The sequence below is a fragment of the Panthera tigris genome, chromosome C1 (assembly GCF_018350195.1).
Source record: "Panthera tigris isolate Pti1 chromosome C1, P.tigris_Pti1_mat1.1, whole genome shotgun sequence".
Taxonomy (NCBI): Eukaryota; Metazoa; Chordata; class Mammalia; order Carnivora; family Felidae; genus Panthera; species Panthera tigris.
The window spans coordinates 21,496,978-21,512,535 of record NC_056667.1 but is presented as its reverse complement, the minus strand read 5'-3'; the positions used below and the strand labels follow the sequence as shown (position 1 = coordinate 21,512,535).

Genomic DNA, 15,558 nt, shown 5'->3' with positions numbered 1-15,558 from the left:
CCTGGACTAGGTTCTGGAAGAGATGCCAAGGACAATGAGCTATTGCTCTCATTGGAAGACACCAAACGAGGAATTCTAAATCACCTGTGAAATATGCGCTACAACGGAATGCATGCAAACCACGGGACTACAAAATAAACCAGTGAAAGGGCTTCTCAGAAGAGACATGTCTACGCCAGGTTGGAGAGAAGGGCCCTGGGTGGGGCAGACGAGACGGACTTTTGCTATTGGCTCTGCCTCCTCCTGGCTGTGTCCTTGGCAAGTCCCTTCCTTTCCCACAAGCCTCTGCTTTCCCATCTAAGGTCTCCTCCGATGCTAAGATTCTATGTCCGACTGAGGGAACAGACGGGAGGAGAGAGTTCCAGAGAGAAAGCTCAGCTCTTAGGCAGGGGGTAACTGAGGAAGGGAATGGGAAGTCCAGAAGCGGCCAAGGGCAGTAACAGGCCAGGGCAGGAGGTAGAGAGCTTGAACTGGAGCCCTTTGTTCTCATCCTCCTGAAACTCCACATCCTCGGCACCCACTGAGTCCTTGGCTCTCTGCAAACCAGCCTGGCCCCAGCACACTCCTGAAACTGCTTTCTTCCTGCTTCCCAGTGACCCAGGCCCAGAGCCCTTTCTTGGTCCTCCTCCTCAGTCTCTCAGGAGCAGTTGACACTGGTGCTTACTGTTAGCTGGCTTTGGTCCCAGCTTCCTGCTCCACACGGTCCTCTGCTGGGTACCAGGTTATTCTTCCTAAATTACGAATAGAAAATCTCATTCCCTTGCTCAAAAACCTCCAGTGGGTCCTTTCGCCCACCAGTCTAAGTACAAACTCATCACCCAGGCATGCAAAGCTCTCCACAATACCTCAACCTCCCCTCCCAGCTTTTCCTCTCCCTGTTCCCTTGCATGAGTTGTGTACCCCAAGCTCCTCCTCACCATCCTCTCCTACCTCCCTACCTTGGGCGTGCAGTGATTCCCACCTGGAATCTCCTTTCTCTGCTGGTCAAATTACCTTTCATCATCCCTGTCCGTGCCACTGCCTCCTGGAAAATCTGCCTTTTCTTTTCTAATGGAGGTCTTTTTTTAAGGTTTTTTATTTGTTGTTGTTGTTAAATATTTTCTTTATTTTTGAGAGAGAGAGAAGGGGGGGGCAGAGAGAAAGGGGGACAGAGGATCCAAAGCATACTCTGCCCTGACAGCAGTGATCCTGATGCAGAGCTTGAACTCACGAACCACAAGATCATGGCCTGAGCCAAAGTCTGACACTCAACCGACAAAGCCACCCGGGTGCCCCAGGGTTTTTTTGTGCGTTTGGTTTGTTTTGTTTTGTTTAATAGTCTCTGCACGCAACACAGGACTCAAACTCACAACGCTGAGATCAAGAGTTGCATGCTCTTCTAGCTAAGCCAGCCAGGCACCCCTGGAAAACCTGTCTTGATCATTTCCAAATGTAACTGTATTAGCTAGGCTGCTGAAACAAACACCCTAAAATACACAGGTTTGAGTAGGCCCTCCCTGATTCCTGCCTGTTCTCTGACCCTCATTCTCCAGTTTTTCTTTTGTTTCTGTGAGCCATTTGATAACCTTCTAATAAACTCCTTCTCTGCTTAAGCTATTCAGAATTGGTTTCTGTTGCTTGCAATCAATAACCATGACTGATACCCCTGCCTCCCTCCTAGATTGCTATCGAGTGAGATGCTGTGTGCACAGGTGCTTTGTGAAGAGTGAAGCCCAGCAGAAATGTGATTTATCATTCCACTCTCTATTCCCCATCCATGGCCTCCCATCATCCCGCTGCCTCTGACAGAAGAGAACCAGCAAAACAACTAGCAATCACATTAGCCAAAGGGAATGAAGGGCCAGAAGAGCTAGCGATGAAGCCCAAAATAGAACACTCATGTTACACTTGATAATTACCTCCCTGAATATGACTTTTGCAATTATATAATCCTAAACTTTTTTTTTTTTTGCATTGTAAACAGATAGCAAATAATCTCCAAAACCACTTACTGATGATTCCTGACTCCATTAAGGTAAGTTTAAGTGCTTTGTTTAGATCCCCTGTTACTGAGCCACCAAGAGAGAGAAAGTGGCTATTTCCCCCCTGCAGTTCCTCTCCAGGCCATGCGGCCTTCACTGTCCACTTACGCTAGAAGAAATCACTCCCTTTTCTAAACTCCTCTGACACAATTTTCTTCCAAATATCATTTACATACAGTAAAGTGCACAAATCTTAAGTGGACCTTTGGTTAAATTTTCACATATTTTGCATATGCCCAGGATTCCACTACTCAGATGAAGACACAGAACATTTCCAGAAGGTTCCTTCATGCTTTCTCCCAGCCAGTACCCTAATATGAACCTCTGACCTCTATCACCATAGATTGTTTTGCCAGTTCTAGAACTTCATAAAAATGGAATCACGTAGGAGCACCTGTGTGGCTCAGTCAGTTGAGTGCTCAACTTTGGCTCAGGTCAGGATCTCACTGTTCCTGAGTTCGAGCCCCGCATCAGGCTCTGTGCTGGCAGCTCAGAGCCTGGAGCCTGTTTCAGATTCTGTGTCTCCCTCCCTCTTTCTCTCTCTCTCTCTCTCTCTCTCTCTGCCCCTCCCCTGCTCACGCTCTCTCTCTCAAAGATAAGCATTAAAAATTTTTTTTCTTTAATGGAATCATGTAATATATGCTCTTACTTCTAGCTTTTTTCATTCAATAAGTGTTTTAGTCTCCTGGCTTTTTTTTTAATAAAATTTATCACCTTGCACATGAAATCTTCCTCACTTATAGACATGTTTTCTCTCTTCTACTAGACCTGGGAGTGGGGTCTGTGTCAGATGGCAGTCCCTTCAGAAGCCCCTGCAAATTAGATGATAAACAGTCCCCAGATGATTTCACCAGTGAAGATCAGAACTGTGGACACCATTTCTCTGTCCCCCTTACAATCTCTGTCATGATGCTGTGCACATGTATTGGGTACTTACCATGTGCCAGGCTCTGGGCTGAGTCCTTCATACACATTAACTTCATATAAGTGCCCACCATACCCCCAGATGCAGGTATGACTTTGTCCCCATTTTCTACATGAGGAAACTGAGACTAAGATGTTATAATACTTCCCCCATGGCCAACTTCCTAAGAAGTGACAGAGCCAAGCTCAGACCCTGCTGTCTCTGACCCAGTACCTAGACTGCTAACCACTAACCCACACTGCCTTGTGGTTGGGAAAAAAGCTAACATGAATGGTCTGCCTGTCCTTTGTGACAGCTTGTGAACCCCTCCCATCAGCCCTGCAATGTGCATATTATTATGCCCATCTTCACAGGTAGGAAGGCTGAGGGTCAGAAAGGTTGAATGACCTGTTCATATAAGCAAGTAGCCATGGCTGAAGACCAGAATCCCTCTCAGGGTAGGCCTGTGCTCTTTGACATTCATGAGCCTCCTTTCTGTGGGACAAGCTAACTGAATGAAAGGGCCTTAGCAGCACATCTCTGTGTGGGCTGGGTATTTGTTTTCTTGACTCAGGGAGATGTCAGGATCAAAGTCTCCTTTAAAGCACAGCATTCAGAACTGACTGGCTGACTTGACTGTGCAAGGCTGACTAGGGTGACTGTGTCTATGGCAACATTTAAGATATACTCAAATATGGAAAAAAAAGTTTTCAATGTTTATTTATTTTTGAGAGAGAGAGGAGGAAGGGCAGAGAGAAAGGAAGGCAGAGGATCTGAAGCAGGTTCTGTGCTGACAGCAGAGAGCCCAACGCGGGGCTCAAACTCAAGAACCGTGAGATCATAACCTGAGCCAAAGTTGGATGCTTAACTGACTGACCCACCCAGGTGCCCTATCCTCAAATATTTTTAAAAAGCAGATCCAAATGAAGGGGCGCCTGGGTAGCTCAGTTCGTTAAGTGTCCGACTCTTGATTTCATGGCTCAAGTCATGATCTCATAGTTCATGAGTTCGAGCCCCGTGTCAGGCTCTGCGCTGTCAGTGCAGAGCCTGCTTGGGATCCTCTCTCTCCCTCTCTCTCTGCCCATCCCCTGCCCATCTCTCTCCCTCTCCCTCTCTCAAAAATAAATAAATAAACTTGAAAAGAAAAGAAAAGAAAAGAAAAGGAAAGAAAAGAAAAGAAAAAAGCAGATCCAAATGAAAAGGACATGTGCTTTCATTCAAGCCTTATGTACTGAGTTCATGATAAGAGCCCAGCATAGTTCCAGGTACTGGTGAACACGGAAGGCCTGGTTTTCAGTCTCTTGGGGCCTCTGGTCCCGAAGGGGAAACAGACATGAGTAATGAAGGGCAAGTTCAGGACTGTGGCAATCCACAATAGGCGTTCCTAACTAAGCCTGAGTTAAGGAAAGCTTCAGAGAGGAAATGACATTTAATTTTGGTCTGAATGATGAACTGGAGCTAGAGGCTAAGGCAGTAAAGTATGTATGTTGGAGAAGAGAGTTCAGGCAGAGGGAGCCACATGTGAGAAGAGCCTGAAGCAGGAAGAGAAAACACCATATACTTCATGGGAATGAAGTCTTTCTCCTTGTTCACAATGGTTCACACACTATTGGCATAAATTAGGCACTATAAATTCCTGGTTACCGGAATGAATTAATGAATGGATGGGTGGGTGGATGGATGGATGAATGAATGAATGAATGAATGAATGAAATTCAAACTGGCTGGAGCTGAGAACGGAGCAGCAGGAGATGGAGGCTGAGAGGTGGTCCAGATCATACAAGGTCTTGAAGGTCATGGTTAAAGGGCTTGGATTTTATATAAGGGAAATGGGAGAGTATTTGAAGAATTTTGAGCCATGATCTTATTTGAATTTCTAAAAACTCACCTTGGCTACTGAGAAGAGAATGGCCCCCAGAGGGGGCAGCTCGAGATAATGGCAGTGGTGGGGATGGAGAGCAGTAGAAGGACTCAGGAGTTATCAAGGGGGTGGGACGATCAGGATTTGAGTCAAGGATGACTCACACAGGCTTCTGGCTGCAGTGACAGCTGTGTGATGCGACCATGCACCATGATAGGGACCCTGGAGGGGGAGCAGGTGGGGAAGATGAGGAGTTTTTATACATGTTGAGATTCAGATGCCTAAGAAACACCCAAGTGAAAAAGTCAAGTGGGCTGGCTGTTAGATGTGTGGGCTGGTGCTCAGAGAGAGAGCTCCGGAGAGAGCTCTGAGGACTGTTGACATCTGAATAGTAATTGAAACCTCAGGAAGAATTAGCCCAGGAAGAGAATAAAGCAGAGGAAGCTAGGGCCCAGAACTCAAACTTTAATGGCTACAGAGAGGAACTGGAGAAGCTGGCAGATGAAACCAAGAAGAGAGACACAGGTGGTAAACTGGAGAGCACAAGGGTCACACAGGTGGGAAGAAGGTTTGGAGAAAGATGCAGACTGAAGTGTTTCCAGTGGATTTAGCAATATGGAAGCGATGGATAACATCAGCTATAAAATATAACTAATGATTACTGCTATCTAGTCCTAAGGAAGGAGACTGTGTTCTAGGCACAGGACTTGAAAATCCTCTATAAGGCTCTGGATGCCAGGTTATTGGAACCCGGACTCCCCCTTGGGGTCAGGATTTCTTGTCTTTGGTGGAAAGAAAAGCTGCCTGTGAAGAGCTTTGGACACAGAAGGAAAGATTCTTGGAAAACCTGCTCTTAAAACATCAGTAAGGACATGTGATTTAGCAAAGAAACCACCTGAAGTTCCATGATTCATTCCCTCAACAACACGTTTATCCAGCCTCTACTATTTACCTGATATGTAAATCTCAATCCATTGACTATTTCTTGAGCCCTTACTGTATGCATTAATCAATCTATAAGTCTTTTGTTATTTAATCAAAAATGTAAACTCTTGGGGCACCTGACTGGCTCAATTGGTAGAGTGTGTGACTCTTGATCTCGGGGTCATGATTTTGAGCTCCATGGTGGGCATAGAGTTGACTTAAAAGAAAAAAGTAAACTCTCAGAGCAGAACTTTTTCTTTACCCTTTTATCTCCCAACAAATGGGGAAAACCCAGCAATCCTTGTCAATTCGCCATTCTCCCAATTTCCCAGGAGTCTATTCCCTCCACCTAGAATGCCCTCCAACTGCGTAAATCCTCATTTTGAAGGCCCAGTTTGGATGTCACTTCCTCTGTGAACTTCCCCCAAATGCCTCAAACAAATTTAAAAGGTTTTTCTCGGGGGTCCTAAGGGTCAGAACAGCACTTGTCTTCCTACGCAGTGTTGATCTCTGTGTGGGGCTTCTATTTCCCTGTTCCAGTTGTGCCTCTTCACAATCCCTGCTGCCTAGCAGAGCACTTAAATTTGTCAAAAATCAACTACCCTCTCTTCCTTGGTCAAAATAGGGCTGTGTTCCAGACTGAAAAGCTCAGGCTCAGCCAACAACTCAGAAAACACTCCTCCAGCGCCACCTCCTGGCTAGATGGGGTATGATAGCTCCTGATTCCAGGCTTTCTCTCCTTGTTCTTGGTGCCCTCTCCTTCAGCTTTTATTCTTCCATTCATTCACTCTTTTGTTCTTTCTATGCCAGGCTCTGAGTGTACTAGTGAGCAAGACAAAGTCAGTTCCTGAGCTCAGGGAGTTCCGAATCTAGTGCAGAAGTCTCATAACTGGAGCGTGCTACTACAATCTGTGATCCTGAATGTTTTGAGGCGGCAGGAAAGGGGCTGCTTTGCCAGTCCCTGAGGCTGCCATCCCCAGAGGCCATGACTAGAGCATGACCGAAACAGGACATGGCCCTCCTGTGGCTACCTGAGCTCTCACTTGGGAAGTATATCTGTGCCAGGCAGGTTCTCCACACACTCCATTCCACACTCCACACACTCCTCCACACACTTTTTTTTTTTTTTTAGCTTATTGATCACAACAAAGAAAAACAGTACACCACACCACAGAACATTCTGGTATCTCTCTTGGTGCCTCTGAATGGCTAGGTCCTGGGATCCACGTCTCATATTCTTTTTTTCTTTTTTTTTTTTTTTTAATGTTTATTTATTTGAGAGAGTAAGGGGGGAGGGGCAGAGAGAGGGGGATACAGAGGATCTGAAGCAGGCTCTGCACAGAGCCCAACGTGGGGCTCAAACTCACGGACTGTGAGACAATGACCTGAGCCGAAGTCGGACCCTTAACCGACTGAGCCACCCAGGCACCCTTCCATGTCTTACATTCTTGAAGCCCTAAGATTAGAACCACAGTGTTAGAGCTGGAAGAGACCTTCATTCTTTCTTCCATTATTTCTGTAAATACTTACTGAGTACTAGTAGGTGCCAGACATGGTTTTAAGTGCTGAGGATATAAAAGTGAACAAGGAAAGTCATGGTATACACTCTCATAACTTTTATATTCTCTTTAAGGAGATAGGAAACAGAGAAAGTACACAACTTTTAAATATTTACTGATTTTTAATAGGTGGTACTTTATGTGATTCAAAATACAAAAAGATGCACAGTGAAAAGCCCCCCACTCCTCCCCTAGCCACCTAGTCCCCTCCATAGAGGCAAGCAATGTTACCAATTTCTTCTGTACCAATCCAGAGATAACATATGTATATACAAGTAAGTGTATTTTCCCCCCACCCTTATTATACAAATGGTGGTATGCTATACACTCTGTACTGCACTTTGGGTTTTTTTTTTTTTTTTCCACTTAACAGTTTATCTTAAGACATCATTCTATATCAACACATAGATTCCTATCTTTTTTACAGTGGCATGGTATCCCACTGTGTGTTGCATGACTGAAAATAATGTTACATTGTGATCAATGTTACCATGCAAACAGAAAGTAAGTAGTGAGCTGAATTTTAAAATAACAAGGGAGATCTGGCTTTAGATAAGGTGGTCAGGAAAGGAAGTTTGCACTTAGGAAATGACACTGAAACCGAGTCCTAAAATATAAGAGGGAATCCACCAGGGGAACACAAGGAGGAAGAACATGCACGCAAAACAAAGGATTGCCAAGGCAGGACTGAGCTTGGCATACTGGAGGGGCTGGAACTATGGCTGGAACCAGATGGGAGAGAGGAAGCACAGAACCAGATGGTGAGGGGCCTTGTAGGCCAGAGGGCGCAGCACGGGGGAGGTTCCAAGTGCAACAGGAAGCCAGTGGAGGGTTCAAGAGAGAAATGGGCATTTATATTTGTAAAAACACTTTACTTGGGCAGCTATGTGAAAAGTGGAATAAAGGACGGAAGTGAACTAGGGAGATCAGTAAGGAGCTGAGGCAGTAGCCCAAACAGGAGAGAACAACAGCACGGAGAGAGGGTGATGGCAGGGGGATGAGAATCACTGACAGCGCTGGGTGGATTCTGGAAGTAGAGTTGGCAGGATTGGAGGTGAGTGAAACTCATAGGTCACTGGGCCCAGCTCCTGCCCTTCCCAAGCTCACCAAGCCTAATGACTGGCTTGCCACAGGTCACAGAGCTGCTTAGTGACAGATCCAGGCCTAGTTCCCAAGGTTTCTGGCTCCCAGCAGTGCTCTATCACTCTAGGAAAGCAGGAGTTGGGATTTAAGGTTAGAAATCGTTTTGTTTTGTTTTGTTTTTTAATTGTTAACCAGAAATTTCGGATTCAACTTTTAAAACTTTTAAACTTGCTTGACAACTTCTTATTAGCTTCCTGGTCTCCCTGCCTCAGAGTAGAAAGAGACAGATCCGGGGTGGGTGCAATTTCAGGTCCACTGCTGGCTATGGCGACACAGGGTGTGAGATGGGGACAGTGAATGTAAACAGGGTAGTCAGAAGAGACCTCGCTGATAAAGACAACCCTGCTGAAAAACCGGAAGGACATGAAGGAGTGAGTGGGCCTCCCAGATATATGAAGAAAGGTATTCCAGGTGGCAGACACAGCTGAGCAAAGACCCTCTGACAGGAACCTGGCATGTTTGAGGGTCTCGGGGAGGCCAAGGTGAGTGGAACACTTGAGAGCAGTACACAAATAAGCATGGAGAAGAGTGGGATGAAATGTGGGAATGCAGGGTCAGATGCCATAAGGCCTTGTGAGCCATGGAAGGCTTTGGCCTTTATTCTGAGTGAGACGGGAGCCATGAGAGGGTGTAGGCTGAGAAGTGGCATGATATGACGTGCATGTTCACAGGAGCTCCGTGCTGCCGTGTGGAGGACAGACTGTAGGAAGCAAAAGTAGAAGTGGAAACCCACTACGAGATTGTGGCAGTCATCAAAGTGAGAGAGGAGAGTGACTTGGCCCATAGGATGTGGCAACAAGTGGTCAGCCAATAAGATCTGCTGACAAATATGATGCAATATGTGAGAAAGGGAGTCAAACATTACTCCCAGGAGAAATGGGAGAGATGAATTTGTTACCAAACGAGATGTGGTAGGGGCACTGGGGTGGTTCAGTCGGTTAAGTGTCTGACTTTTGATCTCGGCTCAGGTCATGATCTCACGATTCATGAGATGGAGCCCTGAGTCTGTCTCTGCACTGACAGTGTGGATCATGCTTGGGATTCTCTCTCTTCTGCTCTCTCTCTCTCTCTCTCTCTCTCTGCCCCTCCCCCACTCATGCATGCTCACTTGCTCTCTCTCAAAAATAAAATAAACAAACATTAAATCAGATGGGGCAGATGAGGAAGGAAGGGGTTTGGGTTTGGGAGTGTTAGGTTTGAACTGTTGGTAAGTCATCCAGTGGAGTGGCTGGGCTAGCAGCCGAACATACCAGAGTTCAGGAGACACATTTAAACTGGTTAAGGGCACCTGGTTAAGCACATGACTCTTGGTTTCAGCTCAGGTCATGATCTCACAGTTTCGTGGGTTCAAGCCCCACATCAGGCTCTGTGCTGACAGCATGGAGGCTGCTTGGGATTCTCTCTCTTCCCCTCTCTCTGCCCTTCTGCAACTTGCACTGTCTCTGTCTCTCTCAAAATAAATAAACTTAATTTTTTTTAATTTAAATAAAAAATAAACTAGTTCTATTTGAGAGGTATTGGCACATGGATGGTGTTTAAAGTCACAGGACTGGATGAAATCCAGTGAGTGTACAGGGTCAAGGACTGAGCCCTGGGTCACTCCAGTATCGAGAGGACAAAAAAGCAGAGGAGGAACCAGCCAAGGAGACTAAGTAGGGACAACCAGTGAAACCAGATGAAAATCAGAGGAGGTATGCTGTGCTAGAATCCAAAGGAAGAAAGTTTACCAAGGAGGAAACAGCAACAATGCCACATGCTGTTTATAGGTCGAATAAGATGAGGACTGAAAATTAACAATGTGAGGTCCCTCATGACCTTGACAAGACCAGTTCCACTGGGATGAAGAGGATGAAAGCCTGACTGGAGTGGGTTAGAAAGAATGGAAGGAGAAACAGAGCCAGAGAGTAACAGCTTCCTCTTTGGGGGTTTGCTGCAAATAGAGAAATGGGTGGTAACTGGCAGGAAGAAAGGGGGGAAACAACAGCATGTTTGCACGCTGATAGGAATGATCCAATAGAAACAAGTAAAACTGGGATGTGGAAGAGGGGAGATGTGGTGGAACCATGTTGAGTTGGTGAGAAACTGGGGTCTAGTGCACAGCCAGAGGGATTTTCTAGGCAGAAACATGCATAGCCCAAGGGCATTGCTTCTCAAACTAGAAGGTTCATTAGAATCACCTGGAGCACTTATTAAAGCACAGCTTGCTGGACCCCATCCTCTGAACTTCTGATTCTGTAGGTCTAGGGTCCAATAATTTGCCCTCTGACAAGTTCCCTGATGGTGCTGATGCTGCTGGCCTGGAGACCAGGCTTCAAGAAACATTGATCTACATGATGTAAGTGAGTAGATGTAGTGGAGGGAGTCTGTGGTGTTTCATTTTGATTGCTTCAGCTTCCTCAGTCAGTAGGAAGTAAAAACAGTAACTGAGAGTAAAAGTGGGATCTGAGGTGTTGAAGGTTTGAGAAAAGGGAGAAGGTATGAAATGGTTGTCTCGTGAGTAGGAACGTGAATAGAGGAGAAAATGTCAGTGATTCCCCTTCTGAAACTGATAATCAAGAAATTAAAATAGGACACTGCTTGCATGTTTTTCTCCAACCACTCTAAATGGCACAGGTACAGGTAGTGAAGAGTTGTATGTTAACATAGATTGTAGTTTGTCAGTTAAAATCAATGAAGTGAGAGGTGCCTGGGTGGCTCAGTCAGTTAAGCGTCCGACTTCCGCTCAGGTCATGATCTCACAGTTTGTGAGTTCGAGCTCCACATTAGGTCGTCTGCTGTCAGCACAGAGCCCGCTTCGGATCCTGTCTCCCTCCTCTCTGCCCCTCCCTTGCATGCACTTTCTCTCTTTCTCAAAAATAAACATTAAAAATAAAAATGGGAGGGGCGCCTGGGTGGCTCAGTCAGTTTGGCGTCCGACTTCGGCTCAGGTCCGTGAGTTCGAGCCCCGCATCGGGCTCTGTGCTGACAGCTTAGAGCCTGGAGCCTGCTTCAGATTCTGTGTCTCCCTCTCCTGCTCATGCTCAGTCTCTCTCTGTCTCTCAATAATAAATAAACGTTAAAAAAATTTTTTTTGTAAAAAATGGGAGTGCCTCACTCTTCAAGTTGAAAGGCTTTGGGGAATAAGAAATTGGGAAAAATTTGGATTCCAATGCTTCAGAGGAACAAGCTTAGAAGGACAGGCTTCTGCCAAGTTGCTTTTGATGACAGAGACCTAGGCCCTTGGAGTGCTGCTCACCCCAGGATGCTAGAAGACCATCCATATTAGATGGTCATAGAAGACATGTGTCCTTCTTTAGCAAACCAAAATAAAAAAATTCATGGAATTGTGACTGGGAGTGGTGAGGGAGGAGGACCCTGCAGATGGTTTGGTGTTGTTCTATTTTTATAAAATAACTTATGTGGGTTACATATATTTAGGAATACACACATGCTATATGTATACACTGATTTTGTATGTGTCATAAAGCAAAAAAAAATTTAAGTTTAGAAAGATATATAGAAAACTGCTATACCAAGATACACACCTTTTTATTCTATATATGTAACTGTCTGAACTGGTTATGTCATTTCTTTCATCAGAAAAGCACTCCTAGTTAAAATGAATTTAAATCTCTCAAAAATCATACATCAACGAGCTTCAGAGGTCACTTCCTTTTTCCAGTGAGGAAACGTGTGCAGAGCAATTCCCTGACTTGCCAAACATCACACAGCGCCTTCGTCATGAAGCAGAGTGCCTAGGACTGAGCTGAAGCTGTGGAGGAGGATGAAGAGGCAAGGGGCGCATGCAGTTTCCACTGAGTGAAAAAAGGCGAGGAAGGAAAATCCAACACAGAAAAGGCTATCTTCTGGATAGATGCCCCTTTTCTCTTCTCGCAGCATCCTGTATCTCCCCCAGCATCAAACGGTATTACAGAGGAATCCTTAAACTGAAGTCTGAGAGGACGGGAACCTCCTACTTCCCTCTCTCCGGTGCCCAACAATAGCACCCACAGGGGCTCACAAAATACAGGCCAAATAGACGGATAAACCAGGAGTACACTCACACGGCAAACTGGACAAACAGTAAAACTGAGTTTCTTCAAGGAGCTTCCCCTTAAAGGGCAATTTTTAAGTAACTTTTTCTTTTTTGAGCACACGAACTGCTCCTGTGGCCAGCAGGTGGGTTCAGGGTAACAGCTTTCCAAGCTTCTGCTAGCCAGCCACATATTTGAACATTATTTTAAACTTAAAAAAAAAAAATTTTTTTTTTATTTTTTTTGAGAGAGAGAGAGAGAGAGAGAGAGAGAGAGAGAGAGAGAGAGAGAGGGCGCGAGCAGGGGAGGGGCAGAGAGAGAGGGAGACACAGAATCCGAAGCAGGATCCAGGCTCGGAGCTGTCAGCACAGAGCCCGCGGCAGGGCTCCAACCCACTAACCACTAGCTCAGGACCTGAGCCTAAGTCCCACGACGCTTAACCGGCTGAGACAGCCAGGCGCCCCATGAGCATTATTTGAAAACGTATTAAAAAGCAATAAACCATGCATGACACTAATGACATCTCTGCCCCGTTAGCAAGTTAGTGCGAAATCCCATTTGCCCGTCCCTCAGGCTACCTGGCTTACCTGTGAAGGTAAGGGGTTTGGCACAGGGGGAGAGACCCCATCTTGAGCCCAGTTTCTGGAGGTAAAATAGCCATTCCGTCAGGGCAGGGGAAAAGCATACAAAAACGAAGGTATGCAGAACAGCCCCTTAGGCTGCGGCGGCCTACTGCAAGCCAGGTCGCAGTAATATGGAGAATCAGGTTAGCAGGACGCAGGCTCGCCCGCCCGACCGCTGGTGAGGGAGCGTCGCACGCACCGTCCAGGGTCCTAACCCGGCGGCTGGGCGGGGCGGGGCGGGGCAGGGCGGAAGGTCCGCCCTAAGCTCCGCGGCAGGGGGGCTGCAGAGCCAGTCCCGGAAACGTGAAGGCAGTGCCCTGCAGGTTTGTGAAACCTTCTCCAATTCAGTTAATCTCGCTGTGGTATCTTACCCCACAATGACGTCAGCGTTCCACAAGCAAGCCCAGCAGCTACTGTAACATAATGGTTCTAAAGGAAGGCTTCTCAGAAGTAAGGAGTGTCACCAGCTGCCTAGAAACCACTAAAGATGAATGACACAGTTATTCATTCAAAGTGGCATTACTTTCCAAGGCAAAAAAAAAAAAAAAAAACCTATCAGAATCCTAGGGACACTATTACTCTTTATCAGAAGGGTCCTACATTCATGACACAAACATTTCAAATACACATCTTCCTCAACTTCTGATGGGGTTAGATCCTCCTGATAAATCCATCAAGTTGAAAATATCCTTAAAAGTACATTTAATACACTTAACCTATGATAGTTTTACCTAGCATACCTTAAATGTGCTGAGAACACTTCCATTAGCCTATAGTTGAGCAAAATCATCTAACATAAAGCCTATCTTAAAGTGTTGGATACCTCATATAATTTACTGAATACTTTACAGAAAGTGAAAAACAAAACGGTTGTGTGGGCGCTAAATGGTTTAAGTGTATATCAGTTGTTTACCCTCCTGATCATGTGATGGGACTGGCAGTCACACCAGCTGTGCTGCCCAGCACCAGGAGAAAGTATCTTTCTTCCGGCATAATGCTAGCCTAGGAAAATATCAAAATTCAAAGTATGATTTCTACTGAATGCCTATCACTTGTGCACCAGTGTAAAGTTGAAAAATCTTAAGTCAAAACATCCTAAGTCAGGGACTGTCTATAAATCATTTTTCAAACAAGAGTCAAAAGAATTGGCAGTATCCAAATGCCATATTAACTCATGAAATACAGAAAATTTTAGTACTCATTTATTTTCATGCAGGTAGAAAAATCTCTGAAAAATAAGTTAGGTGGGGTGGAAAATAGTTCTTCCAACATTTGGGGTCTCTATTTACAAGGCCAAAAGTAAAAATTATGGAAGGCCACAAACCAACCCACATTTACTGGGCCTCACTCTGGGTGAACCATGATGCCAAGTGAAAGTTCTCTCCGTAACTCCAGAAGATTTATACATTGCTATGAAAAGGATAGAAAAGGGGAGCCTGGGTGGCTCAGTTGGTTAAGCATCCTACTCTTGATTTGGGCTCAGATCATGGTCTCATGATTTATGAGATTGAGCCCAGCATCACACTCTGCACTGACAGTGCAGAACCCGCTTTGGGATTCTTTCTCCCTCTCTCTGCCCCTCCCCTGCTTGCATGCATGCTGTCTTCAAAATAAATATTTAAAAAATAATAAAGGAGCTCCCAATTGCCAAAGCTGGGACAATTTGTGCAACAGAGTAAATGACAGCACTGACCCATGGAATTAAATATCCCTGAGTCCACACTGATACAATTTTTAAAAAATGGGGAAGACAGCTCCTCCTTATAGGATTCTAGTTGGTATAAATGTAAAATACGCATAGTGAATAAACATGTGGCAAATGCCACAGTAATACAGGCAGTAACAATCCAGATGTCAAAATCAGTGAACCCAAGACTGATAGTTTTAAAGTATACTCAAGTTACTTATTAATTACAAAGGGGAAATCAGTAACTACAGTGGAACAGTATGGCAGACACTACCTTAAACACCAAGTGATCAAAGTCAACAGTAGTAAGACATACGGACATCATGTTTGTTAATACAATGCAGTGAGAAGGGCACAGAACTCTTTTGGTATTCTTGCCCAAAAAACCCTCAATCTAATAGTGAGGAAATATCAGACAAATCCAACGCAAGGGGCATTCTATAAAATACTTGGCCAGTTCTCTCCAGTGTCAATCATAAAAGGTAAGATTGAAGAACTCACAGGCTAGAGGCCTAAAGACAACTAATGTAATATGGAATCATGGACTGGATGCTGAGCCAGAGAAAAAGGGACATTCCTTGGACAACTGGCACAATCCATAGGTTAATAGTACTCTATCAGTATTTAGTTTTTTGATAATTGTACTATGGTTATGTAAAACGTTGACAGTTTGGGGAAAGTCGAGTGAAGGGTGTACGAGAACTCTTGGTACTATTTTGACAAAAGTCTAAAATTATTCCAAAGTAAGTGTTTTGTTTTTGTTTTTTTTTAATGGAATTATGTTAGGGGAAAGTAGCCAATCAAATGTGACTAAGATTAAATT

The 15,558-nt window shown here is 45.1% G+C and overlaps 1 long non-coding RNA gene across 1 annotated transcript; it reads right to left on the bottom strand.

Annotated features, from left to right (window-relative positions):
* Positions 1-410: 410 nt before the first annotated feature.
* LOC122241219 lies at positions 411-3,164 on the bottom strand. Its single transcript, XR_006221248.1, has 3 exons — positions 2,959-3,164; positions 2,736-2,833; positions 411-731 (listed from the first exon to the last, which is right to left on the bottom strand). It is a non-coding gene; the product is annotated as an uncharacterized LOC122241219 (long non-coding RNA).
* Between the last annotated feature and the right edge of the window lie 12,394 nt (positions 3,165-15,558).